Here is a 14,831-nt window from a genome sequence, read left to right as displayed (position 1 = left end):
TTGCAGTGCATTTTTCTCTGCATCATGTCAATTCTTTTAGTGTTTCTGCAGCGTTTCCGCACCCATTGAATTTGAGTCAGTCAAATCAGCAGCAAAAGCGCATGTATAAAAATGTTTGCCAATTTGGTGCAGATTTGCTGAGTTTTTGTTTTGCATTTTACTGTTTTTCAATGGTATTTCCCACGCTGTCATCTGTGTGACAGTGTGGGAAACTCCAGCGAAATTATGTAAAATAATGAACCAACATATACTCACCTGTCCACCATAGTCCAGGTAATCCAAGTGTCCCATGGCAAACTCACATGTAGAACAGTCACAATGGGAGATGTGACCGCTCTACCCAGCTGCCAGCAACACACTGACAGGAGTTAATCGCTCCCACAGTGTATCACTGAGCTGCCGTGAGAGTTCACCGGAGTTCAGCAGCTTTGGTGATCTCAATTACGGCTCCACTGCCTGAGAACTTTCCCACGCAGCAGTGGTGCTGTAAGGGAGATCACCGGAGCTGATCAGCTGATGAACTCCACTGTCCTCTCTCACTGTAGCACAGTGATACAGGGATCACTTCCTGTCAGTGTCTTTGAGAGCTGTCACATCAGTTATGTGACTGCTCTCAAAGTGATCAGGACATTATGGATTACCTTCTCGGTGGACAGGGGAAGAATATTGTGGTATATTTTATTTTTGTTGCAGGAGACGTTGGTTTGAGTGGATTATGCATTCGGTGAGTATGGCTTAATTATGATTATTAAAGAAGTCTGTGTCATTATTTCAAATGAAGGACTTTTGTTCTGGGTGTCTGTTTTTTTATACAATATCACTATGGGGTTACAAATGGATAGGAGTCCTATTAACACCTCTCCATTACTAACCTGTGGACTTGATGTCACCAGACAATACAAAGGTGACAGCAACCCCATAAATATGAACCCCACTTGCCACCGCTGCGGGGCAAATGGAAAGAGCAAGGCTAAAGGCCCCTTTACATTTAGCGATGCACCAGCGATCCAACCAGCGATCCGACCCGGTCAGGATCGCTGGTGCATCGCTAAATGATCGCTAGTGAGCTTTCACACAGAAAGATCTCACAGCGATGCAGCAGCGACGCAGCGCACGATACTTACCATTCACACACAGCGATCCTGCGTCCTCCCGCCCGCGTCCAGCGTCGCTCGTCGTCACAGCAGGAAGTCTCAGCAGGAAGTGCCCGACGAGAAATGGAGCCAGACATTCTCGCGCGATCAGCGATGGACAGCGGGGGAGCCGGTCGTTGGTAAGTATCACACATAGCGATATCGCTAGCAATATCGCTATAACGTCACAAAACCAGTGACGTTTTAGCGATATTGCTAGCGATATCGCTTAGTGTAAAACCCCCTTAAGTGCCAGAATTTGTATATCTTATAGATGCAGATCAAAAAATACTTTCAGTGGCGCTCAAAGTGAATAGTGCTGCAAAATTAGACAAAAAAACACTATTTTGTCAAAATAATCAATCTGAAATAAATAAGATAAAATAATTTTGTGCACAAACACCTCACTGCACTATAAATTTATAGTACATTTATTAAAATGAAACCCTATAAAAATAGCACAATTCACCAAAAAATACTTTTAAGAAAAACCATGTAAGCTAATTAAATCCAAAGGAAAAACACATAACCAACAGTGAGAAAATTCATCTGAACATACTATTGGAGGCCAAAATAATGATTGTTTTAATCAGAAAAAAAAAAATCTATGCAATGTTAATAAAAATTCAGGGATATATTACAAAACTACTGCAAACTGTCCAACATATATATGTACCTAGGAAATCTCATTAGAGAAAAAAGAGGTCACAGTATTGGGCATATAAATTGGATATAGCGCTATATCACAGAAAAAACCTGCAATATTCTGAATAATGCCTAAACAGTGGATGTCAAAAAGTATCGCACCACCTATAATTAGTAAAAAATCTGTTTGTATGTGTCCAAAATATCATCCAACCATAAAAAACTCGTAAAGGTAAATATATAGTGGTTGAGGGAAAAATGGCAGATTGATTACAATAACATGGAGATTGCCCCAGCCGGTGGCGACACCTCCAACCTAATAAGTGATTTAAAACATTCTTTATGTACTGAAAGTACCTTTAAAGTCCCAGAAAAAATCCAAAAGCTATAGCCAGCTAATAGCAAGCAACTCCGGTATACGTTATCTGTACCTGAGTCTCTGTTGTCTGCGGCGTCTCCGTTCTCTGCGGTAGGAGAGCAGGACCTGGCGTGACGCTGGTGTCACATGTTCAACCGCGATCCGGAGTAAAACACCGTTGCTAGAGAGCGGAGCGGCGCGTCTCTCTATAGTGAATGAGAGACACTTGCGCCGGTTAGTTGTAAAAGGAATCCCGGTCGTCTAGGTTGTCTAGGTTAGCACCTGCAGATCCGCTAGTGGATAGATGGAAGCAGGACCTAGCGTACCACGGGTAGTCACGTGACCAAGGCTTGCTGCTGGCTAAATGAAATGCGGGTTGCAGAAAGTACCAAAAAACATCCAATGCGTTTCGGAAAGAACGCTTTCCTTCATCAGGGATCCCTGGTGTTGCCTGCTATTAGCTGGCTATAGCTTTTGGATTTTTTCTGGGACTTTAAAGGCACTTTCAGTACATAAAGAATGTTTTAAACCACTTATTAGGTTGTAGGTGTCGCCACCGGCTGGGGCAATCTCCATGTGATTGTAATCAATTTGCCATTTTTTCCTCAACCACTATATATTTACCTCTACGAGTTTTTTATGGTTGGATGATATTTTGGACACATACAAAAAGATTTTTTACTAATTATAGGTGGTGTGATACTTTTTGACATCCACTGGTTAGGTATTATTCAGAATATTGCAGGTTTTTTTCTGTGATATAGCGCTATATCCATTTTATATGCCCAATACTGTGACCTCTTTTTTCTTTTATGAGATTTCCTAGGTACATATATATGTTGGACAGTTTGCAGTAGTTTTGTAATATATCCCTGAATTTTTATTAACATTGCAGAGATTTTGTTTTTTCTGATTAAAACAGTCATTATTTTGGCCTCCAATAGTATGTTCAGATGAATTTTCTCACTATTGGTTATGTGTTTTTCCTTTGGATTTAATTAGCTTACATGGTTTTTCTTAAAAGTATTTTTTGGTGAATTGTGCTATTTTTATAGGGTTTCATTTTAATAAATTTACTATAAATTTATAGTGCAGTGAGGTCTTTGTGCACAAAATGATTTTATCTTATATATCTTATAGATGCGCATTTTCTGGGTTGGCCGAGAGATAATGTTTTTAGTCTGGGAGGGGTCAGTATCCATGGCCCCTTCCTAGGCTATTAATATCAGCTCTCAGCTGTCCTCATAGCCTTTGCTGGTTATTAATTATAGAGGTACCACACATTATTTTTTGGGGGGTCCCCCAATTTAATAGCCAGTAAAAGCTACTGTATGTATACAGCTGTGAGCTGATATTAATATCCTGGTAAGCTCCATGGGTATTACCACCTTACCAGGCTATAAACATCTGCCCCCAGCAGTCAGCTTTCCCTCTGCTGGTTATAAAAATTATGCGGGAGCCCACACCAATTTTTTTTCTTTAAAATTAACAGTTGCTGTCTGGCTACAGCCTATGTATGTTCGTTCTGTTCAAAGCTCCTACATAGGATGGTCACAATGTGTGTGTGGGTTTGTGTGTATTTGTGTGTGTATTTTTGTGTGTGTGTGTGTGTGTGTTTACTTATCGGCTTAGTAATGAGGATGTTGGGCTGACAAGCTTTTATTAATAAGCCTAGGGCTTGGTGTCAATGACAGCTGCTGACACAAAGTCCTAATCCCATTATTCTGATACCACTGCATCAGCATGAAAAAGGTGGCGTTGAACCAATAAATTACATCACAAAACTTTTTCTAAAATATCTTTATTTAGCTCAAAAGCACATTCATTGCTGTACAAAAATGCATGCGTTTTTGACACAGTGTTTTTCCAGCCAAGAGATGCAGAAACCTTGCAGAAATTTCTGCAAGTAAATACTCAACGTGCGCACATAGTCTAACAGTGACAGTGAGGAAGACTTTCAGGAAAGCAGAAAATCTGGTTGATTAGCCAAATATATGATGATGGTAGCAACTTCCATAGCACTCTCGTGAGCCTTCATCTTTGCACTACAAAGCAATCTTTTTTGGCCAATCTCTAGCCACCACTTTGAAACATTTAATGTTAGACACAGTCATCATTAATATCCCTTGGTGCTCTGTAAAGCTCTTAAGGGGAACCTGTCAGAAACCCACCTCAACCATTAATATAACTGTTTAGCCCTTTAAAAAATTTCCCAACCGTTCCCTTCATGGCTTCAAAGCAAAGCTATAGCTGTGAGAAATCGTATATTGAAGTTTAGTCTAGAAGTGAACATATCACTCCTTAAGAGTATCTCATCATGCACTGGGTTTCTCAAACGAATCATCATAATAAGTGGGTAATACAAACAGAACCCAGAAACTTAGGGAAGGGAATGACTTAAAAGTCAAAAGTTATTAATTTTTTTTGTTGCATTTCGAACTAACCCTTTAACCTCCTCTATATTCCTAAATTAACAACACCCTTCTCTGAATTGATGGACAAGTCAGTGGCCAGTGAACCAAAGCCAATGACTTGTCAATCAGCCGGGGTAGGATTCAGGAATACAGAGAACCCTGAGGAGCTAGAAGTGCATCGGGATGCCCCAATGCACTTCCAAACTGAACTTCAATATAATTTCTCGCAGCTGACAGTTTTCTTTTCAAGCACTACTCCAGCATTTTTTTCTATTGCAGTGCTGGGTTGTGCAACTAATCTAACTAATATAGTATCATACTTACCAGTCGCCATTGTCATTTGTTATTGGTGCTGCGCTGGTTATCTTCTGCAGATTATTACCTACGGGATCGCTAAAGTGTTTGCTAGGTGAGCCAGAGGTTACTTCTCAATGTAAGTCTATGATTATCAGAACAACGCCTGAATTAGGGTCTCATAGACATACATTGAGAGATTGTGAATGATACCTCCGTCTTTGGGTCAGTCAGAAGTTGCCGTCACCAGATGGTGGAACATCCCATCCAGTGTGTTCCTGTGCGGTATGATAATAAATGAACTTGGCAGCTGGTAAATATAATATTGGGATCAGGGAATGTACATTAGTGGTCCCACTCCAGCAGTGAAATAAAAAAAGTGCTGGCTGAGCTTGTGCTTTCACTTTTTTTGTTACAGCAGACAATGGAGGTCTCAGCACTGCGCCAAATATTCCACCCTGTCACCTCCCCCATTGTTCCAAAATCTTGCTACATATTTCTTTATATACAGTTGGAAGATTTGTACAAGATCACATATGTAGGAAAAATCACCACAGTAATTTATTTAAATTATTGAGAAGGTGAGCCATCTTAATATGTAAATTGGACCATCTGTCATTGTGATATTTGATATTATGCACACGCACAACTCAGTAGCATTAGGTTTCATGATTACATTTGTTTTGGTTAGGGGGGCTTTGGGTAGCCTTTAATTCTGAATTGTAGTTTACATTGCTTTCAGTTTTGATGCCCTAACTTGTAAGATGCGGAGTCATTTATACTTAGAACAGTATGATAATGTGTAGCATATTGCCATTTCTGTAATGCACCATCTAACTCAGCAAAATCCTTCTTTGCTATGTTCTACAATTGCAAGTGTGTTGTTAGCTAATCAAAATCAATCACATTTTACTATCTGAATATTCTGAATATGATTAAAACTATTAGATTGATGGATTTTTTCCCCCTCTCATCTTTCTGTAGGCTTAACAGTAGGGCATCTTCTTCTTAGCCTCTCAGTAATTTCCATCACTGTCATAAACAATGTAACAATTCACTGATCATCAGTTGCATTTCTTCATAAACACTGTCAAGCTCCCAGCTGCCACTATTGTATTATATTTAGTCCAGATCCAGAAACTCTGCCTTGGGACTATGAAAAAGAAAAGACTTTTGAGGCATTAAAACTGTGATTCTACCCACCATAACTCTTCCCCATAGAGCAAGCTGTCAGACAAGTTGTGTTTTTGTCATAAAGTCTCTCCAAGGCATATGCATTTGTTTTGGTAAATGTCAAATGGCTTTGATGCATAAAAAATTAGTTAAAGAGGTCACACTTACACAAAATACAAATGTATCGTAGATTGTAGGGGGTTGTTGCTGCTTCATTCTTAGAGCTTGACATGAAAACAAAGCACAACTGACTTATATCCTATTCATAGACCACAGTTATTGTTAGTACAGTCGTATAGTACAGTTATCACATCACTGCTTGTTCACTATGAGCAGATATTAATAACATAAAGGGATGTCAAGTAGTGATGAGTGAGTATACTCGTAGCTCGGGTTTTCCTGAGCATGCTCGGGTGACCTCCACGTATTTTAGCTTTTGTCATCTCAGCAGCATGCTCAGGAAAACCCGAGCAACAAGGATACTCTCTCATCACTAATGTCAAGGCTTCAACTAATAATTGTTAGAACGAAAATAGAAGACTATAGCACTTACTCACATACTTTGTGAAACCATGACAAAGTAAAGGGGTATAGACTAAGTAGCTAACATATGAAACCCCCTATATAAAATGTTTTAAATTTATTGGGTATACAGTTAAAAAAAAAACCTGGACTCACGAGACGTATAGAAAAAACACACTTAGGCCGGTTTCACATTTGCGGTTGTGTCCACAGCGCTTCTGACGCATACATCCACATGCGTCGTGCGTTCATATCTTTTACATTGTGGATGCAGGTACATGCATTTGCATGCACTCACCTGCATTTGCTTACGCATGCGTAGTTTTGTAGTGTGCGGCGGGGCGCAGCAAATGCATCATGTTGCGTTTTTTGCGATGTCAATTATTCGCGGTCATCCGCATGCAGAAGATTGTAGATGAAGTGCGTAAAAAAAGCACTACTGTCTACGAGAACGCAAGGGTTCGCAACGACATGCGTACGCTTTGCCTTTGCGTACGCAAGCGTATGTCAGAATTTACATATGACACGCCCATTGGGCTCAGCTTGTGTCCAGGAAATTCCAGTGGAAAAAGCATTGTCCTATCGAACGCAACCACAAACACATTAGCATGTTTTTGCATGCATTTGCGGTTACGGACGATACGCTGCAAAGTCCATCTGATTTGGCAAATTTTCCTGCAACAGTAATACTGCAAATTTTTTCAGCAGTGTAATTTTAGCCACCATTTATGATGCTCCAGTTTTACCTCAAAACGCAAAAAAACTTGTTTGGTTACAAATAGCATTGCTGTATTGATACTGCAGCATAAGTTCCTCTGAAGTGAGCAAATTTTCCTGCCATTGTAATGCTGCCATTTTTTTAGCAGTGTAATTTTATGCACCATTTATTGTGCTGCAGTGGTGCCTCAAAACCCCCCAAAAATTCGTTTGGTTAGAAAAAGCATTGCTCTATTGATACTCCAGTCTACTAAGTCCATTTGAAGTGGGATGATTTTCCTGCCAATGTAATACTGCAACATTTTCTCAACAGGGATAAATCATACGTAATTTAAAATAGGCAAGGCGTGTGGTATGCGATGGGGAAGTGGACGAGATGCTGATGGTGAGCGCAGAGGCTGAGGCCATTTGCAAGGTGAAACTGTGCCTGCCGTGGGAATACAACAAACACACACATCTTATCAATCTAGCGTCCTGTCTCAGTTTGCAGGGGAGCGTGGAACACCACTCTTGAAGTCAGACCAGTGTGAAAAGGTTGTTGGATGGAGATCAGATAATGCTTCCAGTCACTTTGCCAGCACCACCTTGTCTTCCACACGGTCCAGTCTCATTAGCTGTGATTCTGGACCATATAATCCTCACCATGATCCTCCTTCCTCTCACTATGCCGAGCAGGACCGGCATCAGCCCCCTGACTGCGCAAGTTCAGGGGCCCTGAGCAAGCAGGGGGGCCCACTCACCATCAGAGACACTGGCGCATTATGGGGGCCTACGAGTAGGCCCTCTCTGCTAGCATACTTACCGCTCATTGTTCATCTGCTGCTGCATTTTCCACATCTTCTGACTGTGACATTTCAGGTCAGAGGGCATGATGAAGTGACTGGTGTGCGCCCTCTGCCTGAACAGTCAGTGCAGAAAGCCAGAAAATGTCAATGCTTACGTGTCTGGAGCTGCACAGCAGCCAGCAAGGAGAGGTGAGTATTTCTTTTTTTTTATGCTTGGAACATTATATGGGGCCCAGCATATACTAGAGGATTATATGGGGTCCATTATGCATGAAGCAATATATAAGATATATGGAGTTCATTATACTGTATGGAGCATTATATGGGGCTCATTATCCTGTATGGAGCACTGTGTGGTGCACATAATACTGTGTGGAACAATATATGGGGCTCATTATTCTGTATGAAGCGCTGTATGTAATACTGTATGTAGGACTATACTGTCCAGTTTCTGAGCTATTTAGGAATTTACAATAGATATCACTACATGAGCTGTCACTCTATTCCTTGGAGGTGATGTGCTGCCATGCCGCTAGAATCTTGTCTGAATGGGTTTTTAGTGCGGCCGCGGGGCATAACAGTCATTCGCATTTGCCTGTCAACTGAGAATGCTGACAGGTTAATTGTGGCATAAAATAAACAAAGCCTGGATTAGCCCCTATTTTTTCACACCACCAGATGACAGCAGCACATAAAGTGTTTCTAATGTTCACTATTTAAAAAAGCCTTCCAGCTTTAAGGCTGTGGGCACTTCCAGCCCTCTCACAGCCAAATAATGGCATGGCTGTGATTATCCGGCGCAGCACGTGACCAGGCCTGATGTTGTGAAATAAATGAATAATCAAAAAAATGCAGCGCCCCCCCCCTATTTTTTATAACTAGCCAAGGGAAAACATGCAGCTTTGAGGTGAGTGGTGAGTGGGGAAAATAATTTGCTAGTTTTCCCATATACTTTTATTGTAGGTACACTTCTACTGTGAGATACAGAGTCTAAAATTAAAAACCAGAAAATCACATTGTATGATTTTTAAATAATTAAAATGCATGCTATTGCATGAAATACGTATTTGATCCACCTAACAGCCAGCAAGAATTCTGGTTCTCACAGACCTGTTAGTTTTTCTTTAAGAAGCCCTCCTACTCTGCACTCATTACCTGTATTAATTGCACCTGTTTGAACTTGTTACCTGTATAAAAGACACCTGACCATAATCAATGACACTCCAACATCTCCCAGAATGATCCCAGAACTACCCCGGAGCACCTGTTAAATGACTTGAATAGAGCTAGGAGCACAGTCTCAAACATTAAGGCAGAGTTCACACGGGGCTTTTTTGCATTTCTGCGGCTGTTTTAACTGTGCGATTTTGCCGCGAAAACGTGAAAAATAAGCATCCCATGCATTCCTATGGGATTCCTCAATCCTGTGCTAATGCTGCGGTTTTTACCGAGGCGGAATCGCTTTGCGGTAAAAAACGCAGCATGCGATCCGGCACCCATAGGAATGCATTGTTCCGCTTACTTCCCGCATGTGGCTGTGCACACCATGCGAAAAGTAAGCAGAACAATTGCGGATGGTACCCACGGTCCGGAGGAGAGGAGACTGTCCTCCGGGCTTTGGGTACCATATCCCTGTAAAAAATAGAATTTAAAATAAAAAATATTGTTATTCTCACCTTCCGACGTCCCGCGCAGCCTTCCCGCCTCTCTCCACGCTCCCGTTCACAGTAATCCTTTGCGAAAATGCCCGCGATGACGTCCGTTCTTGCCGGATCGCAAAGTCTTGCGGTCATTCGCGCGACGTCATCGTGAATTACCACGAGACATCGCGATCCCGCGAGAACGTACGTCATCGCGGCATTTTCGCAAAGGATTACTGGGAACGGGAGCGTGGAGAGAGGCGGGAAGGCTGCGTGGGATGTCGGAAGGTAAGAATAACACCATTTTTTATTTTTTTTATTATTTTTTACATTTTATCTTTTACTACTGATGCTGCATAGGCAGCCTCAGTAGTAAAAAGTTGGTCACACTTGTCAAACACTATGTTTGATGACTGTGACCAACCTGTCAATCAGTTCTCCAAGCGATGCTACAGATCGCTTGGAAAACCCTAGCATTTTGCAAGCTAATTACGCTTGCAAAATGCTAGTTTTTCCGCGGGAAAATCGCGGGAATTTAAAATGCGATTTTCCCAAGGAATGGAATTCCGGAACTCTCGCGGTAATTTCCACGAGAATTCCGCTACGTGTGAACTTAGCCTAACATTAGTAACACACTAATTCATTCATTCATTCATTCATTCATTCATGGATCAAAATCCTGCAGGGCGCACCATCCCCCTGCTCATGTCAGGACATGTCCAGGCCCGTTTGAGGTTTGCCAATGACCATCTGGATGATCCAAAGGAGGCATAGAATAAAGTCATGAGTTCAGAGCAAAATAGAACTTTTTGTTATCAACTCCACTCTATTTGTTTTAAGGAAGAAGAAGGATCAGTACAACCCCAAGAACACCATCCCAACCAAGAAGCATGGTGGGGAAACATCATATTTTGGGGGTGCTTTTCTGGAAAGGGGTAAGGACAACTACACTGTATTGACGGGAGGATGGATGGGGTCGTGTATCATGAGATTTTAGCCAACTACCTCCTTCTCCAGACCTGAACCAAATAGAAAATCTATGGAGGTAGCTGAAACTCAAGTTGCTCAGCGACAGCCCCGAAACCTGAAAGATCTGGAGAAGATCTGTATGAAGGAGTGGACCGAAATCCCTGCTGCAGTGTGTGCAAACTTGGTCAAGAACTACAGGAAACGTCTGACCTCAGTAATAGCAAACAATGGTTTCTGTACCAAATATAAATTTGTTTTCTTGTTGTATTAAATACTTATTTCATGCAATAAAATGCAAATTAATTATGTAAAAATCAAACAATATGATTTTCAGGAATTTTTTTTTTAAATCCTGCCTTTCACAGTTGAAGTGTACCTAAGATAAAAATTACAGACCTCTCCATTCTTTGTTGGTGAAAATATTTGAAAAATCAGCAGTGTATCAAATACTTATTTTCCCCACTATATGCAGAGAAGGGGCCAAAATCCATACACTTTTCCAGTCTATTAATATCAACCCGCAGCTGTATTCTTTGCCTTTGCTGGTTATTAAAAATTGGTAGACCCCCCAAAAAATGATAGAGGGTCCCCTTTATTTTAAATAGCAATCAAAGTCAGACAGCTGAGGGCAGATATTAATAGGTTGGGAAGGGCTATGTATATTGGCCCATTCCTAGCCTAATAAGACCAGCCCTCAGCCACCCCAGAAACGGCACATCCATTAAATGTGCCAATTCAGGCACTTAGACTTGGCTCTTCTCAATTGCCCTGGTGCGGTGGCAATCAGGGTAATGGTTTTGGGGTTGGTGTCAGTTGTGTAATGTCCGCTGACATAAAGCCTGAGGTCAGTAGTGGAGAGGCATTTGTCAGACACCCCTATTACTAACCCCATATTCAAAAAAAGAAACACACACACAGAAAAGTCCTTTATTTGTAAAAATCACTCCCTGACAATTACCTTCCTTTACCCGTTTGTTACCAAAAAAAAGATCCACAGGGGTCTGTTGACATTTAAATGGCGGTCCCATGATGATCTCTGTCTTCTTCATCCTGTCTATGGAGCCCCATTTAGAGAACGCAGCTCCATAGACTGGTGCAGCAGCTACTGCCGGGTCTGATGACTCCGCGAGACATGAAAGGCACAAAGGCAGTGCAAGTGCCGGACTGATGAGCGGGTTGGTAATGTCACCACTCTTCATTAGTCCAGCACTTGCGCTGCCCTCATGAGTACCAGAAGCTATGAACAGGGTGCTTTTATTATGCTCTGGGATCCAGAAAAAAATTTTTTCCATGCCTCAAAGTTTTGGAAAAAATTTGGCAAAGCAGGCGAATTCAAATCCCAAGCAATCCGCTTATCACTAGTCAGGACAAATTTCCCTTGAAGCAGGCACGAGCTCACTTTTAAGACTTTTGAGTATTCTGGCTTCTTGAAGTGTTCTGTGTCTGTATGGGTTTAACTCTTATGTGCTTCAACGGTCAGGATTAGTGTTGAGCATTCCGATACCGCAAGTATCAGGTATCGGCCGATATTAGCGGTATCGGAATTCCGATACTTCGTTCCGATACTTTTGTCATATCGGATTCCGGAATCGGAATCGGAATAGGAAGTTCCCATCATGCTATGAGCCTGCTTGCTTTGATTAAGCCAATGGGAATCCTCCGAAGTGTGGGCACATCCTGTTAGGCATGTAGGCATGTTAACTATTGGCATGGCTGTGATTGGCTGCCGAAATGATGTCATGATGCACTATAAAAGCCACCGCAGCCGCCATTTCTGGTCACTCTGCTGTGAATTCAGTTAGGGACAGGCTGCTGTAGAAGACTGTGAGGGACAGTTAGAAATAGCGATTCCACCAAACATCTAGTGCTTTACCCAGGCTACATAAACCACCACTGTAGCCTTCTTTGCCCTAGCAGCAGTGTTCACAGCTGTCTGCAAGGGCTGTGTGAGTGCAGCTCACGCTGTGGAGTGGGTCCTGCAGCCACGTCAGGCTGTAGGCCACCCAGTGTGATCACTGCTGCCTCATACATCTTTTATTTTTTGAGCTGCATTTTTTACATAATTTCAATCTAGTGTGCTTCCATCCGTATCCATATACGTTGGTTGCAAACACTAGTAGTAGACAGCGGAGCCTTTCTGCAGCCTTTCAGTGCTAGTGTCCACTTTGCTGCACTGTTCACGGCTGTCTGAGAGGTCTCTGACTGTGTGTGAGTGCAGCTCACGCTGAGTAGTGTGTCCTGCAGCTACGTCTGGCTGTAGGACGCTCAGCGTGCGTCAGTGCCTCACACATATTTTTATTTGAGTGCAGCTCATTTTTTCTTCTATTAGTGTGCATCCATCCGTCTCCATCTACGGTGGTTGCAAACACTATAAAGGAGTACACAGCGGAGCCTTTCTGCAGCCTGTCAGTGCCAGTGCCCACTTAGCTGCACTGTTGACGGCTGTCTGAGAGGCCTCTGACTGTGTGTGAGTGCAGCTCACGCTGAGTAGAGTGTCCTGCAGCTACGTCTGGTTGTAGGACGCTCAACGTGCGTCACTGCCTCACACATATTTGTCTTTGAGTGCAGCTCATTTTTTCTTCTCCTATTAGTGTGCATCCATCCGTATCCATCAACATTGGTTGGTTGCAAACACTATATAGGAGTAGATAGAGGAGCCTTTTTTTCTGGCTTGTGCCCTGCCGGCGCAGCCAGATTAGTATTACCCAATTTTTTTGGAGCCTCATCTTTTGCATTGTAGGTTACCTGCCTGCATTGTAATAGCTCCAAAAAGTTGGTGATACTATCAGTTTCAATTCTTTGTTCACATACTTTGAGTTTGTTTCCAACAAAGAAACCACAAAAAAAGTTCACCAAACACTACATTTTGAACTTGTGTAGGCCACATCAGCTCCTATTAAAGTCTAGTCCACACACACACACACTTCATAAAATTAGTGTTTCTTGTACCTGTAACCAGCTGTTCAGGAATAAGCACACTAAGGCCCCCCTTTGTACTTTTTTGCCTATCTTAAGCAGTCTTGCAAGATGAAGAAGGCAGGGAGTAAGGCGCGTGGGCGTGGGCGTGGGCGTGGAGTTTCAGCAGGGAGAGGACGTGGGGATTCTGCAGGGAGAGGACGTGGGGATTCTACAGGTAGAGGACGTGGGGATTCTGGGCCTGCTGCGGGCACCAGTGGATCAGCATCCCCCAGTTTTAGCAGGCAACAGTCCTTTATGCGCAGCTTTGTAGGACCTCAACGTACCCCACTGCTGCGGGAGGAACAAATTGAAGCCGTTGTCGGATGGATGGCAGCTAACGCATCGACTTCAATTACTTCCGCATCCTCTCAGGGTCAGAGCACCGAAGAGCAACCATCTGTCTCTTCACCACCTGCCAAAGTGCCCAGGCAGTCAGAGAGACATGGACAGGAGCCATCACAGTCTCTACTTCTGTTCTCGGAATCTGTTGGCTTGGAAAGAGGGGGCCAGCCAAGCAGCATTCCTGAATGTGAAGAAGAGGGAGTATGCAGTGATGCGCAACTTCTTTGTCCCTCTGAATCTGAAGAGGCGAGTGGGCCAGTGCCTATGGTCAGCACACCTCAGTACGCATCAGATGATGACGAGACTCAGTTGCCACTTTCTGGTGCGTACGGTGCTGGCGAGACAACCCCGGAAAAGCAGCTGTTTGAAGAGGGGAGGGAAGATGATGAGGTCCTTGACCCATCATGGCGTGAGCAACAGGAAGGTGGTGGGAGCAGCTCGGAGGAAGAGATTCCCCTACCGGCCAAAACAGGAGGCAGAGGGAGGGGGAAGACTTGGTTGCCTGTACCCTCCACTTCGGCACCCGTTAGGAGCATTCCTCCTTCCAAAGGCAAACCGGGCGCTCACAAGAGTTGCAGTGCGTGGTCCTTTTTTGACACAGTTGCAGATGACATTTGCTTTGTCAAATGCAAGCTGTGTCATCAGAGAGTCAAAAGAGGGAGAAATGTCAGCAACCTCAATACCACAAATATGTGGAAACATGTGCGCACCAAGAACGAGTTGGAGTTGCAGAGACACCCTGAAGACGTAGGCCAACGTACAGCACCACCTACCACCTCTTCAGTTCGTGTTGGGCCCTCTTCCTCCAGCTCACACACTGCTGGTTCGGCTTCCTCACAGGATCGCCAAGGAAGAACCTCTGCCACTGTTGTCCGGAGACC

The 14,831-nt window shown here is 43.1% G+C and overlaps 1 long non-coding RNA gene across 1 annotated transcript in view; it reads left to right on the top strand.

Annotated features, from left to right (window-relative positions):
* LOC141069602 (uncharacterized) overlaps positions 1–10,930 on the top strand; it is a 56,355-nt gene extending 45,425 nt beyond the window's left edge. Inside the window, exons 4-5 of the long non-coding RNA XR_012226604.1 lie at positions 10,522–10,616; positions 10,699–10,930. This is a non-coding gene — a long non-coding RNA (uncharacterized lncRNA). The remainder of the gene's footprint in view (positions 1–10,521; positions 10,617–10,698) is intronic.
* Positions 10,931–14,831: the final 3,901 nt, after the last annotated feature.

The sequence above is a fragment of the Dendrobates tinctorius genome, unplaced genomic scaffold (assembly GCF_039654945.1).
Source record: "Dendrobates tinctorius isolate UK_male_01 unplaced genomic scaffold, ASM3965494v1 ptg000269l, whole genome shotgun sequence".
NCBI lineage: Eukaryota > Metazoa > Chordata > Amphibia > Anura > Dendrobatidae > Dendrobates > Dendrobates tinctorius.
This window is presented reverse-complemented; position numbering and strand designations above follow the sequence as displayed.